Source organism: Zonotrichia leucophrys, chromosome 5, assembly GCF_028769735.1.
Source record: "Zonotrichia leucophrys gambelii isolate GWCS_2022_RI chromosome 5, RI_Zleu_2.0, whole genome shotgun sequence".
NCBI classification, from domain to species: domain Eukaryota; kingdom Metazoa; phylum Chordata; class Aves; order Passeriformes; family Passerellidae; genus Zonotrichia; species Zonotrichia leucophrys.
In genome coordinates, this window is record NC_088175.1 from 32,196,108 (window position 1) to 32,212,313 (window position 16,206).

Below are 16,206 nucleotides of genomic sequence, written 5' to 3' on the forward strand. Positions count from 1 at the left end.
AGTGCAAATGAGCTTTGTCCTAATATTTTCCATAAAAGAGCTGTACAGATCTTAGGAGACTGCCCAGACTCACTTTCCTCAGGCTTGGCTCTCTGAAGCAGTGGACAATGAAACCATCCCTCTTTTTAATGTTCAGTATACCATCAGGACTCCATGCTCATTAAACTGTCTCACTTTTAAGAAGACTGTTTATATTGGTGCTGAGACTCACGTTAACATCCCAGCCCTGTCTGCACAGATTGATTTCCTGATGACTACTGCAAGTCTTACCTTTTTTTCTCCAGGTCCCTGCTAGTTCACAGTTTTTCTTTCCAAAAGTGGTTTCACCAACCTCATATGTACTACCCTACAGCTTGCCAGGCCTCTCATTGACAATGGCCATCTAACCCATTTCTGTACTTGTTGTCCTGTTGCTGTTGAGGAGGGCCTTCTTGGTCTCTGATGTCCTTCCTTGATATTTTCGTCTTTCTTTTCCTTTACCTTCTTAATTTTTTGATCTCCTTGGACTGGAACTCGTGTCTGCCTGCCCCAGCATGTCCTTGTCCTCAGCTTTGCCTGCCCTGCTGAGTCTGATGTTACCTGTAACTTGGTTTTCCTGTAGTTGCCACCTTTTGCCATTGATTTCTGAAGCTGTGCACTGGCCTGCTCCTCTGCATTCAGTGCACTTGTGTCCAAGGCCACAGCAGAATGGCCTCGGGCAGCTTGTGTACCCTGGCACTTCCCTTTGTTACACTCTGCTCAGCTCATCTTTTTCCCTCTGGGCTGTGGCACACCATGACCATGTGGAGCTGCCTAAATACTTTGGGTGCACTGATTTCTGCTCTCTACTCCTGAAAGTGTCTATTGTGATGATACAAAACTGCCAACTAATAGTTCATCCTCATCCTCATATCTCTTTTTGCCCTATGGTCATTGCTTTCTGGTGTTTTTAGTTATTTGTTGCCTTTCAAGTATCTTTTTCTAGCTCTCTCTTTCAGTTAAATCTGTGGCACTTTAGACAAATGTGCCATGGTCTGTAATTTATCCATGGTGTTTTTTTCATTAGTTGTGCTGGACTGTGCAAAATATTCCTCCAGTTTCTTAATTATAATTCATGTAAACATGTCCACTTCTGGAGAACAGCTGAAGTAGCAGGCCATGGTGCTAAGATAATCTCTGTCATTAAAGAAAAAAAAATCCATTCTTACTTTGCAAAGCATTGGGTTGGGATTTAAAAATTGTGATCTGTCCTCTTGTTTGATAGGTATATTATTTGCATGTCTTACATTGTTTCATTTGCACATCTAATTAGATACATGCTTTTATGTACAAATAAAATTGGAAAATTAGTAATTCTTGTTGAACTTCAAACAGCTCCTCTCACTCTTCTTTCATTGTATCTTTACACCTTCCTTCTCAATTCACATATTTTGGTTTAGTCATAGCCTACCTTGCAGTGTTCCTTCAGAAATCAATAGAAGTCTGATGCACGGAGTCTTTATTCTGACTCTGTTCTGACTTTCAGCTTATGCACATGTGCTTAACAATTGCTTTTTTTAGCCTCTTTGTTAATTGTCATGACTGGGTCTCATGATATCGGTTTGTCTCCTCCTTGACATGATTTCTGTCGACTTAATTCCGTTCAATAAGCAGGAATGTCCTCGGCATTAGGTGGTTAGGGGTCAGTGCAGATTAAGTGGAAACACTTCTCACCACACTTAGCCTAGTCACAGTTGAATGGACATTATGAGAGCTCTTTTTCTTCCACATTTGCTCGTTTCTTTGCTGGGGACTGTGCCAGTCCTGATAAAATTCTGCATTTCCCTGGGCTGCATGTAGAAATCTTTTTTTAACTTCAAATTACTCCCTAGAGATCCATTTCTTTGTAAACCATTCTTTTAATGCCATGTGACTGCTGGACTGTTTCTAGCCCTTCATCTGTATCTTTTATCTTCAGGATTATTCTTCAAAGTTACTAGTTGATGCCAAAGTTCTTCACAGTATAATACAAACATCCTCTCCCTTTTTGACGTCCTGGCTCTTTTTGTGGGGGAGGGGAATACAAGGAGTAAAAGAATAGAATGTGATCCTGAAGAACTTACAGGAGACATCAAAGGATGAGCAGGATTAAAAGTTCTTCTGCCCTCTTCTTACAGTAGTCTGGACACTAACAGATAAAACCCCAGGTAGCAAGTGTTGAGAATTTAATCTGGGGTCTTGATCATGAAGAATGCAAGAAATATTGGCTTTGACAGAAGATTCAGTTTTTAGTCTTGTACTTTCCTGCAACCTAGTTTAGCCCTCGAGGGGCTGTTTTGGGCATCAGTCTTTCAGTGTCATGTCAGAGGTTCCTAACACGTGTTAAGAGGTACGCAGTGAATGTGTGACAAATCCATTCACTGCATGACACTGACAATAGAGATCCTTTGGGCCAACCTGAGCCATTCAGAAGTGAGTAGTTTAAGTCAGTCTTCTCTATGAACTAGCTTAGAGTTAACACCCAAGCAGTAGGTGCCTGAAGTTATAAATCCCACTCTCATATATTTGCAGGACAATTTATGGTAAGACATAGTTTAATCCCTTAACAGTATTCTTGTGCATCCTAATTTTTAAAAATTTAGGCCTATGAAAGCTAAATTTTGGCATGGAGAAGTTGGAGCCTCTCCTTCTGGAAAGGAATTTGGCAGATACTGAGAGGAGGCTTGTGGCAGTGCTTCCATATTTTCCTGGCAGTATTGCAGAGAAATTATGGAGGATGGAATCTTCCGTGCTGCTCCACATAGCTGCTGCCAGGATACTGGTGGTAGGTATACTGCTAGTTGAAGTTTAGCAAAAAAATCCTGTATTCATAGTCTCATATAAAAATACAATTTGAGAAATACAGTGCTTTCTGATGAAGGAAAACCACAAGACTACAAGCTCTTATACATCTTGTAAATCAGATATGTTAACTAGAAAGTTAAGCTGAAAGTTGAAATACTTGTGTTATAAGGGAAAAGTAGGATGAAACAAGTTACTGGGGAAAATATATTGGGCACCAGTAGGAAATTAGTTGTTTGTAAGGTTATATGAGCAGCATTCCCTGTTATTAGAATCTATTTCACACCTATTAATAATCTGTGTCTGGCACAGAGTGTAAGCAAGAGTACATAAATGTCAGTGGTCAGATCAAATTGTTTCTGATATGATGACAAAGAATTCTCTTATAAAAATAGGAAACAGAAAATGCCAAGTCTGTATGCTTCTGAAATCCACTGTCCATGAACATAGCTGGAAGGTCCCTATCAAAGGACATCAGTTTATTATTTGGTTCTATTACATGAAAGGCTTCTGAATATCATTGTGAAAGGTAGGAGCTTGCTACCTTAACACTTCCTGGTCTGTTCCCTGGAGACTTAACATGTTCTTTAATATCTGTACCAGACAGTGGATCATAAAGAATGCAATACCAACAAATGAACTAATAAATGTCGCTAAAAAGAAAAATCACGAAGTAATCAAGAATGTGTTTTCATATAAGTTTAGCCCAAAATATATTAGAAGTAATTTCTTTGCCATATTTTGGAAAGGTGGTGGAGTATGTCCCTAAAATCACCAACTGCAGGTGTGGTTTTAAATTGATGGTTTGTTGCAACTTTATGGGATGGGAAGACCGCAAAGAGTCTAGGATCTGTAGGATATGTTCACGTGGACAACACCATTATAGTCTCCAAAGATTAAGGTGAGTTTAAAAGAAATTTTTATTCCATGAAACATTGTGGTTTTATCCATATTTCTGTTGTTAATTAGTCAAACACCATACAATATTCCCATTATTTTCTTCAATATTGTGATCAGGATCTGACATATCATTGGACTCCCCTTTTACCCTTTTTAAATGTCAAGCAAATATTCCCTTTCTTTGCATACGGCGATACTTTCAGCATTTTGAGACTTTCTAAATTGAGTGTTAATGCAGAAGCACCACCAGCCAGTTTGTTAAGAACTTTTGAGTTCAAGCTCTGGATTTTTAATCTGTTTATGCCTGAGGAAGTAGTGCTCTTACATTCTCATATGGCATTGATGTACTGTGGGTTTTTATCCCCTTTTATACAGAATCTTCTGTTAATAGAACATTTGCCTTTTCAGCATGATTATTGAAAGTTTTATAATTTCTGTTTAGTAAATATTCATATCTTTACTTCGTCTTGTGCTCTGTGCTACCTAATACTAAGCCAAGTGCATTCAAGTCTCCCAGATCTGAGGCAGCAGTGATGTAACACAGCGTGTCGCTGATTCATCTCTTCTCTAATAGAACCTTTCCTTCCTATGCAGGTTTATAATCTCACAGCTGCTTCCCTAATATCTCAAGGGTTCTGGAAAGGTGTGTACCCAGGAGCTAATTACAGAGACAGATACACCAGTTGTTGGTTCACTGGATATCTGTTAATAATTTGATACTTCTGACCTTGTTGAATGACCTCAGAGTCTCTTTCTCCTCTGCACTGGAGAACATGTATTCACTTCTTTTATTTCTGTACTGTGGTTATTTTACTGCTCATCTATATCCTTGTGGTTATCTGATATATATCACTGTCATATGAGAATAAAAGCATCAACCATGACTTCTTAAAATCAGTCAAGGAAGTTTTGTGCATGCATCAGCAAAGAAAAGGGAATTAAAAAATGTTAGTAGATAAATCAGAGAGCACTTACAGCTGTTGTATGTGTGATCACACAGATCTTGGAGTCGTGTCAGTTGCTAAGGTGCATAAAACACCAGGTGTCTAAACACTACAAACTGTGCAACACAGAAATTAATGTTAATTTTTGACTGGGAAGCATGATGGGAAGAGGATGAGTGTTGAATTCTGTGCTGCAACATGTCACCAAAAAAGCTTGAAAGTGACCAGGTATGGTTAGACATCATCTGCTATCTTTTGTGGCAGAAATATTGCAAAAAATACACGGTTTATGTGGAAGCAGATGAATCAGCAGTAAATGGAAAAGACAGAAATACAGTGCATGTTAACATCTAAGCATATTCATTTTTAGGTTAACATAACCAAAATTATATAAAAAGAAATTCTGGTAGTACAACAGAGCTTTCATGTGCCTGATGAAAGTATAAATTAAGCAAGGTTTTTAATTATTTTTCACAAAACCTGTGGTATTGGGGTAATTTAGAAATTAATGGAAAACATTGAGTGGAACATAGAGTATTAACTGCTGGATTAATGAGGATAGATTCATTAACATTGAGCACAGCAAAATAGAATTGTGACCAGACTGAGGAAAGAAAACCTTAGACTAAGTGATACGTGTTTGTTTAAGGGTAGAAATCACTGAACACTCAAAGCCTGTGTTACAGATACTGTAACAGCATCTATGCTTCAGGAAGCAAACGTAATGTTGCAAAAGTACTTGCTGAGAATAGAGATCATGGGCTCTCTTAGAAGCGTGCTTGGAAACAGACAGGCCATTACATAATGGAAGGGTTAACGTGAATTGAAAGTTTGGGGTTGATTAGGCTGATGTCTAGTTCCAGGAGCATCATGTAATGAGGACTGCCCCATCCTGTCCTTCTCAAGCCCTAGGCCTCTTCCCCCCAAAATAAATCTGTGTCTGAAAGATGGGAACAAGTTTAAATATAAGACTTGAAAAGAAGACTATTTCCAGCAGTACCCATTTCTGGAGAAAATGGCAGCATTAAGAAAACCAAATGATCTAATATATACATTTAAGAGAGTATTTTATGCAACTGGCCAAACTTCCAAGCATAAAAATGTACTGTGTATAATAGTATAAAATTACTGAATATTTAATAACAGTGTACATATGATTATATGAAAACATAATATACCATGCAATCAGAGATTTCAGATCTTAGTTTCAGCATATAACTTACTACTGAGAAAAAGAAAGAAACTTCTAAATTTCGTCAGTGTCAGTTCTGTTGATGTTACAAGTAAATATCAAGGTTAAGAATACGTAGCCAATTCAGGAAGCTACAATAAATTCCTAGCAGTGTTAATCCATGGCTGGTGTTAGTCTACTTGGAAGAAACAGGAAAGGTTTCCTTTTATTAGCTGTTACTCCGTTTTATTTTCTACTGAGTTGGAATAACTCCTATCCAAATGCATCTGGATAAACTTTAATTTACATAAATTAAATGACATACTGAAAAAGTTGAGAGCAAAATTTATCCTCTTTTAATTCAGATGAGGCTTTCTCTACTTCCCTCATTTTTTCAGGTGCAGTGATGGGGTAGTGGTTAAGAAGTGTGTGAATATGCATATGAGATTTTTGGAAGGTTGTTTTATTTATTTTCAGAGCTGCTAGTAGGCTGTATGAATTTAGGTAAGGAACGGAAAGCAATGGTTCAGCTGTGAGTTGTAGCTATGAACATTCTGGGATCCTTTTAAATGAAGTTCATGCTGTCTGTACTGTCCAACTCTTACTCCAAAGAAAGAAGAAAAGGAGCATCCTTGATACTGTTTACTGTTCACCCTAGCTGAATAATGTTTTATTTTGACAATGACACTGTCAAAAGAGCCCACATTCATAGCACTGTGGGCTCTCTTGACAGTGTCATTGGGGTTCTCTGTGGAGAGACAGGCCAAGCTTTGACAGGCAAGTGCTGAGGTACCATGGGTTTGTTTGGTTTAGGTGTGTTTTAAAACTCCAGCTAGTGTAGCCAAAAGCAGGCATCTTACAAGAGAATTAGATCACACTGGCTATTTCGAGAGTGCAGAAGTCACTTAGCTGTCCCTGGATTTGATATAACAAGGTTCCTAAATCCCTTAGCAAGTGGGAGTCCATCGAAGTATTGATAATTTTTGTTTATTTTTATTCTTCAAGGAAAAATTATGCTTATTAGGCAGAGGGCTCCTTCTCATGATTGACCACTTGTATCAGCAGAAAAATATCTCCAGTTCACTTTTGTTGGCTGGGAGGTTAAGACACTTGTCCTTGGCTATACCAGTGAAACATTTCAGTCCTGAAACACTGAGAAACACTTCATCAACACAACACCTAGCCTGTCCAGAGAGAATTCAATTCTGTCACTAACCCACAGCTGGCAGACATGCAATGAACTGCTTTTTTAGAGAGACTGTTCTCTGCCCAATATATGTACAGGGGTCCTCTGGACAGACCAGGTGATTTGGACACTTCTCTGTCTATTGAAAAGAAATCCCATTTTATTTCTAGTTCTTTTTCATCACAAGCTGCTGTACTGTTTGCTGTAGTCATCTGCATCTAAGCTTTCAAGGCAAAGAAAAACCCTCCAAACCTAAGTGTCATTCTCCCTTTCTTTAACCTTGAAGAATAGAAACTTCCTTGTTCATTACTCTACAGAAATATGTGGAGTGTCAGGATGGTTGAAGTGGTGGGAAACAATGCTGCTAATAGTTCCCTGCATGTAAATGAGAACTGGATAGGACTTCTGGAAACACATAAGGAGGTGAAGAATTGTTATTCAGAGCTAGTACCGTGAGCTAATGGCCTGTTTCAATAATGACTTCCATTAAATGTTCAGGGTTTTGTATACAACATCAGAAGTAAGACCAGAGGAGTAAGTCTGTGTAACAACAATGTAATACAAGAAAAAAAATCTTGCTGCTCTCTCTTAAACTTTTTTGACAGTTAAAATTCATCCTGTAACGTTGTGTTCCACAGCAGTTGCACCATGACCACTATGCTAGAACAGAACCAAGGTGCAGCTTGGTTCAGATCAAAGAAAAACAGCCATCACTTTCAATCTCCTGGTGGAGGATTGATGAAAAGCAATTCTATGTGTGTTAACTTTGTGATTTGATTTGATTAGCTGATGCGTTCATTCTGTGATTTCAGAATTTGATTATCTAAGACACCACCATTAACCTGTTTGATTTATTGATCCATGTTCTTTGTGACATGGCTATAGTTAGATTTTAATTTACAAAATTTAAACTAGTTTTGGCCTAGTAATATCTTTGTTCTTAATATTTTCTTGCTAATTTTTAGAGAGAAAATCTCTGCAGAGTGCATAGGTCTATATTTTGTGTATTATTTGTTCTTTAAAACCCAGAAGCCTTCAGGGAAAAAATGTAATTTAGTTCTGGTGTTTGAAAGATATGGCTTTCTTTAAATTAAATTCTTTGTTCCCACATATTGCACAATATTTCAAGCAGCAGGGAAGCAATACCCTGTAAGTTGCAGTTTGCTCATTATAAAATCTGAAATTAACTAAGAGCAGGTAATTATCCACAAACTGTCAGTCATTCATTTCAGTAAGTCTCTTAAATACGTCAGTTCATATGCAGAAATCCCAGTCCTTACTGTACTATGAACTGATTTAGGAGAAATATAATTAGCTAAAGAAAATAGCATCTAAAATCCCAGCATTTAGTTCCACTGAAATATCATAATGATGCTCAAAATGAATCATCAAATTCACTTATTTGGAGACCTGGTTGGAGGTCAAAAGCTTTTATATTTAACAGGCTTCTTTAGTTAAAGTCAATTAATCCTGAGATGGTTGTGAGTGAATGCAGTGTGCAAAGGAGCCAGAACAGAGAGAGAAAGCCACAAAAATGTCATCTGTGAGTGGGAATTGAGGCTGGATTTCAGTGGAGAGGTGAAAGGCTCCTACAGATGAGGGCTGGCTCTGTAGGAAGTGAGAATATGTTCTATGTCTAGGAGGGCACCTTGACTGTCTATTGCTTGGAAATATGAAGAATTGCAAAGTGTAGCTGTGTCAGTAATGCTGAAGCAACCTTACAGCTTGATTTCTTCATGGCCCTGTTTGGTTTGGTGTTCATGCCAGATTACATGGACTTATGTAATTGTGCTGTAGGTGCCAAGGCAAGGAGTCCTCGAGTGTGTGACTTACTGACAGCAGATTTACTTGAGCAGCCAAGCCTGCTGCAAAAAAAAACCAGAGGACTACAGGACCCACTGCGTCCCTTGGGTTACTGAGTACAAAGTGCCTCAGATCCACGCAGTCCTGTCATGAGAATTTAGATGAGAAAGGACTACAAAACATTCAACCTATGCCAAGAGTGCTGGAAATGCAAAATAAAAAAAAAAAAAAAAAAAAAAAAAAAAAAAAAAAAAAAAAAAAAGGGGGCAAGAGCTGGCTGAGACACTAAACTCAAATCTGAGGCAATGGAGCAGAGCAGAGCTGCCTGATGGGTTTTCTGACCCAGGCCAAGTGTCAGAGCCAAAGATTAAATCTGATTTCATTTTCATGTGCCAAATGCAGCATTCCACCTGAAAAAGATAGTTGCTTCATGAAATAGTAATTGGAATTGTCACAAAGACTGCTGTAGTATTGCAGTAGTGTCAAATTAGGTAATAGGACATGCTCTGATTGTGGGCGTAAGAAAAAGTAATTATAATAGAATGAGTTCTTTTCACTAGCTTGATTTTTCTAGACATCTGAAAACAATTTTGGGAAGCTTAAGTAAGAGTATCCCACAAACTAAGATTCTTCCTGTTTAGAGGAATATGCTGAAATGAGATTTCTTTGCTTAATTTCTAAAATGCTGGTTTAAAACTTCTCAAGAAAATTGCTCTATATACCAGTCCTACCAGGAAGGAAACTAAGTACTAACTGTGCAGCATGCCTGCTGCCTTGGTTTTTAAGATAATAAAGAAATTAGGGTCATAATTCTTTGTTCCTCTGTAACTCAGTTATTAGACTGATTTCTAAAGAAAGAGCAGGCTTAGGATCTAATACCACTAGCAATATTTTCCATTAATGTCTCTGCTAATGGCATAACACAATGAGAAAAATGAGCTTTTGTTTTGCTGATCCCCATGCTCTGAGCTGTAAGTTCAATTGGATGTTCACTGATGAACATTGGCTGTTCTGCCTCTTTCCTTCCCAGGGTCAAATAGCCATATTACAGGAAATGGCAGAAGCAGCATGAGCAGAAGAACCTTTATTCAGTCTTGGTTTATATGTTGAATGCAAAAACCATCAAGACAGGTTAGAGAAAATTGATCACATGAATAAAATTAGCTTCTGCATAACTACATGTTTCCATTACTCTCCGTTTTGCAAAAAGCAGAAGTGATAGGATCTCAGTCACAAGTAGTGCAGACCCACACACAGGCATATTTACAGGTGTGCTCAGTGATACCTCTAAGTGAAGGCTAGGAAATGTGTGAGCTGCAAGTAACAGTACATACTCAGATACTGCCTTCTTGTATGGAAGCCCACCATAATTACAGTGTAATGTATTTTTCCCTCATCAGTGGGTTAAATAAAGAGTGGTGGGTAGGGCTTCTGAGACAAAGAATTCTGAGGAAGTCAGTATGGCAAAAAGCAGATGCTGCTGTTCTAAAAAGGCAGAGGTGTTGTACTCCTTTACCTGGTTCCCAAGGTCTAGCAGCTACAGCCTTTGTCTGCCAGAAAATGAGATCCTGACGAGAGCCTGCTTGTGAATGAGAACATAGCTTTGCTACCATACCCCAGTTTTATTAAGTACACTTTGCCACTAACACTCCTGGTATGTTCTGTAATTTCCAGCAGGTATCATATCTTCTGCTTGGCAAAGCAGGATGGCACAGCTTGTGACAGTTGGAGACTATTCACTTTGGGACTCCAGAGATATATTCTTAAAACAATGGGCATTACCTGAGGTCATTGCTCCAGGTTCTTAAAATCAAAACAAAGCAACTCCAAACAAACACCACAACAACAACAAAACAACCCACAAAAACCAAGCAAACAAACCCCAAAACCAAAAACCAAAACAAAAAAAAAACCCAACTCCCCCTAAAACCCAAAAGAGAAACAATTTTTTTTAATATTTGAAGGCAATTCAGTTGTGCATGCCTCTTTTCTCACATGAGTTTATTCTTCTTCTCTCTATACAATTTTATTTGCAGTGCTATTTCTTCATTGTTACTTATCTGAGAATGTAAGGTGAGAGCTGGGAAGTTGGCTTCCTCTACATTAGATAGAGCCTGATTCTAATTATCTGTGTTATCTCTGTGGAGTGTATTATTGATCAGAGCTTCTGCCTATGCCTAGACTTTCAATAATCCATGGAAGAGCTGAGATTGGGACCCAGTTCTTCAGGTCTTAAGGGTTTCTCTTCCCATCCTGAATTTCATAACAAATGTTTCATACAGCTCTAAGAAACCACAGTCTCATATAGCTTAAAAAGAGGTGGCCAGCAGCCAACTTCCAAATAAACAACCTCTGCTCTTTCATTAAAAGAAAACATTATCATAATATTAAATTACATGTCAAATGGTGAAGGTATCTTTCCTTGTGTACAAGATGTTATGCTTTGAAGTCACAGAGCCCAGAGTGATTTTCATATGAGGGTGACCAAATAGGAAAGAGGGAAAAAATAAATAAAACAGTGACACTGGTTGCTTTTCACATTCCTTTTCTGGTTATAGAAACACATGTGTTTGAATAACAAGTTTCTTGTTACCCACATCATCTTCTTCCCCTGAACTTTAATGCCTGATATTCTTTATTTTTTTATCTAGGATGTGTTACCTTTCTGGTATGCTTCTCCTTATTGACAGAAAAAGGTAACTTTGCAGCTGTACCTTGGTGAAATATTTTGAAGTCAGGTCATCTGTCCAAAATGTAGTTGATGCTGTTAGGGGAAAGAGTAGGAAGCTTGCCAATGAATCTAGCTGAGATAAAGGAGAAATTTCATGAAAGAGCTGTTGAAAGGCCAATTTTTATCCTGGTGCTAGGTAGCAAGCTTTTAGATGAAAGAGATGACTAGCAGATAATCCTACTGACTATTACTATTTTTCTTTCTTTTCAAACGATGCAAATGAAACTTCTCACTCATAACACACCAGTTCTTTGTAGAATACAGGAAAGTGACCTGGCAAAGCAGTGTGAGAATCTGCCTCATTCTTCATTTGCACCAATAACTTATTTGAACTTTGGTTTCACACAGTTTCTTGTTCCCTGACCCCTTCCAGCTCAGTTGGGGGCTATTTCTGGGGCTGACAAGTGTTTTTGTTGGCAGCTACTGATTGACAGTCTGGATCACCAAGTATCACAATGCATTTAGCATTCTAGATGCTACAAGAAAAATAAATCTGGTTGTCCTTGAGTTTATTTTCTCTTTGTTGATGCCAAATGATCTCTTAAAAATTCTGGACACCTGCTTTTAATCTGATTGTACAGTTGCTGCCCTTTAAAGTTTGCTATTGACCGTGTCTTGAGAATTCTGATACTCACTTCTGCTAACAGGGGAACTGAGTGACATGCTTAGTGAAGTCTTGCTGTTCTGGTTTCCTAGCACATTAATATTTTAACTACCTCCCAGTTCACTTTTCTTCAGGGATAAAGACATGAAGTATAGGCAGTAACAACTGCATTCTCCTTTCTTTTGTGAGTTTGAACTGGTAAGTCATGAATGATATATTGCAATAACTATCATGTCAAAATAGTCGTTATTTGTTCAACTAACTTTGGTACATTTGAAATTATTGCTCAAATCAATTAACTGAGACTGTAGATATAACTACAGTAATCAAAATGCAGTTTACAGTGTTTTGCTCTCTTAATAATGTGGAACTTCACTACAGAAAACAAACTAATCAGACTAGCTCAGTAATAATAGGTACCATTTCTTAACAGATCTCTATTCGAATCAGACCAAATACAGCCAATAATGTCATGGTTCTAGCATGTCTCTCATTCTACACCCCATGGTCTGTACATACTGCTGACTCCTCCTGTGGATGGTTTTTTCCTCAAAGGTATTTGTGTTATTGTTATGCTAAGAGTTTTGAGCCTCATTCTTACACTTTGATACTCAGAACAGTACTTTAAATCACACATCGTGTTTCTGATACCAGACTACATTTTAGTACTCTCGGGAGGATTGTAGCTGTGAGCTTTTCCTGTTGCAAGATTTTCTGCCTTCTTTACAGAAGTTCATGTACCAGCACAACATCAGGTGTAACCATTTAAGTATCCTTAGAGAATTGATAGTTTAACAGCATTTTCCACAGGCTCCTAGGAAAAAAGTATCTGGCAGCTCTGCATCTCCTCCCCATTTATTAACCACTCTGCCCAAGTTGAGTGTGGATTTTTTATTTTAAAGTTGCTTTTGGGGAGGGAAGGGGTTTCTTGGGTTTGATTAATTTATTTGTTTAATGTTGAATTGCAATACCTATGAGTTATGCTTTTGCTAGGTTTATTTAGATCTGTCATAATCAGTTGTTCCTCCTTGGACTGAGATGAACATCATCTCTGGGGCAGTCTCTGAAGTGATTAAATAAAGATGAGTAGAAGCAAATAATTAGCAGGCTCTTTCAGTCTTTGGTCTTTCTATAGGGGTGGTATAACTCTTTGTTCTTCTTCCCTCTTTGTTTATGCTCTTCAGCAGCAAGTGTATTTTATTAAGTCTTAATGAAAGCAGGAGATGATGCTGTTTCTGATACAAAATGGATGGATTTATATGCTACGTACAAATTAGTTTCTGATTCTTCAGTAATCTCCAAACAGATTCATCAGAAATTGAATGTTGGAGAAAAGCTTGTAGGTTTTATTGACCAAAAGACTTGGAGAAGGAAATTAGTGTTGGCTGTGCTAGTTGGTTCATTGTCCAGGTGAACCAGGAGAGCTGATAGGACAACAGCAACCAAGTCTTTGCTTCACACTTTTCCTTTTTTTTACTAAAAAGCACCTTCCCCAAGACTTTGATCCCATCATCTGTATCATTGCACACAGTGGCTCAGAGCATTAACAGCAGGATGAGAATGAGGACCCTTCCTCTTGAGTAGTGCCTGCTCAACAATGCTGTACCTTGACAGCCTCTGTTCCTGTCTGGGAAGAGTTACCAGACAAAGGAATGTACCAAAAAAAAAATCTTTTAATGATATATGGGCATCCTTGTAGCTGTCCTGCACTGCTGTGCAAGGGTTAAGTACTCAAAAGGGAATCCTTAGATGATGAAGAGCTGTTGACAGTCATCATTGTGTCAAAAGTAGATGAAGGAAAAAGAAGCGCAGGAAATGTGCCTTTATGCTCAGAATAGCCTCTGTGAGCAAAGCAGCCCCCGAGGAATTCTTACAGCAGTGCTTGCATTTCGAGCATTCCTGAGGTTCTTACTAGTAAAACAAGGATGGAAAGGGACATTAAGTAACCTCGAAGATCAATGGAGCTCAAGGACAGATTAAAGTCACTTTTGTCCTCTCCACTTATGTTGTGTGAAATCAAGTAATTGAAAATAATTTTATTTTTACTAAACTTAATTCTGCAGGATCAATTTCATATTCATTGTAATTATTTAATCAAGGCCTGGATCTGAAAATCATATTTCTTTCACTTTCTTGCTGGCAGACAATTCCTCTTTTTCTGTGAAATGTTGCAGTGCTGTTACATAGAAGTTGAAATGGGGAGACAGAGCTCCTGTACACATACTACAAAGTGCAGAGGCATCCTGAAGCTGGAAACTGAGCATCTCCTGAAGGACAGATCTCTAGCAATTTCTCTCTCACCTATTTTTGCTGGTTGCTCTGGGCAACTTGCAGAATTTTTTTTTGCATCTTAGCATAGGAGGTTGTTAAAAACTAGATATTCTCTTTCATGGGAAACTGATTTTAGAAATCTTTTTTCATTCTAATGATGATGAAGACTCATAATCTTAACATTTTTCATAAAACAAATTGCTCCAAATTGATGCATTGACTTTATTAAAGGTAGTCATTCAGTATGGCAATCTGTTTTGAGAACATTATTTTCCTTTAGCTAGATATAATTTTACTGTATTAATGTTAACTCTAAACTCAGAGCATATTACAGAGTGAAGATGACATGTTTCAACCTTAACAAAATGATGTAATATTTTCCACTTGATTATTTGGAAGATAGTAGTATTTCCTATTAAGCAATGGAACTGGCATTTCCATACAAAAACATACCATGAGAAAATGGTCACTCAGCATTTTGCTATCATCAGCAGAGAGTGAGGCTTCAGGTAACATTTTGAGGGATCCCATCCATTCTGCTTTTGTCTCTGCATCCACAGGTTTCATATCTTCCTTCACCTTCTGTTGTGCCTGTCACCCCTGCATGTGTGAATTCACACATACCTCCTTTTAAGCTGCAATTGAAAAACCCTATAATTGCTGTTCTAAAGGAATAAACCAATTATATTTCTTTCTCTACATTTATGTGCAAGAGCACATCAGTTTGTAAGTGCTGTTTCCTTGGAAGGCAAAACATGTTTCAGTTGTGTACTCTTGGTTATTTGTAGCTGCTTGAAGTGCTTCATTAGGAATTGGACACATTCCCCCACATTTTATTCATTTCAGAGTAATACATAATGTAAGTCAGTTATCTAAGTTGCATTCTCTCTGGGAGGATGGGTCTTTGGCAATTTGCTGTAAAACAGGTGTCTTAGCGTGCAATTTCTTATCTCTTTTCTCAAATGACAAAGCCAGATTGAAAGGCTTGAGTCCTTCCACTCTCCCCATCTTGTCATCCTTCTGATTTTGGCAACAGCCAGAGTGGCCTGATGTGAACAAGACTGAAAATATTGAAAGATAATCTAAAACATTTAACCAATGAGAAAGGAAAATTTTGCTTAAGAATGGATAGTATTTTTATTGCAGAAAAATGAAAAAGTATTTTGAGGTTTGGAAAGGAAAGAAAAGTTCTTGAAGAATCAAAGAATTTTATGGTTTTGGTTCATTTAACACTTTTGATTTTTTTCTTTTTATTTTTCTTCTTTTTCCCATTTCTGTTTTTGGTCAGTTTGCAAGAACCCAAGAAGATCCATATTCCTTTCAGGGAAAGCACAGTTATGCATCTCTTAAATGAATTTTTTTCCCCATTAATATGAGTGGAGGAGGAAGGGAGGAAAAGGTGCCTTTGTGCTGTTGTGCAGCACATGACTGACTCTGGGCAGCCTAAAAAGAGGTGAGACACAGTGCAAAACCCACCCTTTATTACCTGTAGAGGTAATGAGTAGTGAACAGTTAGTGTAATAAAAATAGACTTTTGAGTATTGAGCAGCTTAGCTATAAAAAGAGAAATCTTTCCAAGTTAATGTGGCAACATGTGCACACATAAGTATGTGCATGTGTACAACACACAACCAGCAGGAAGAAGTAGATGCCGTATTTTTGGATTCCAATAAGTGGTTTTGGCATCCTATTTCTCAATAGTAATTAAAATAGCAATTCAGATCTATTTCAGGAAGTGTAGATATACACTGAAAACTGAGTAAGAAATCATAATTAGCAAGTTGCTATTCAAAGACA

General features: G+C 37.8%; 1 protein-coding gene across 2 annotated transcripts in view; it reads left to right on the top strand.

Annotated features, from left to right (window-relative positions):
- The window catches only part of LTK (leukocyte receptor tyrosine kinase), a 93,556-nt gene that overhangs the window by 16,583 nt on the left and 60,767 nt on the right, over positions 1-16,206 (top strand). Inside the window, exon 1 of one of the 2 annotated variants that reach the window (XM_064714789.1) lies at positions 3,568-3,700. The exons of the other annotated variant lie outside the window; for it this stretch is intronic. The gene's annotated coding sequence lies outside the window, so the exon portion shown is untranslated. Of the gene's footprint in view, positions 1-3,567; positions 3,701-16,206 lie in introns of those variants that run through there. 2 annotated transcript variants of the gene reach the window in all.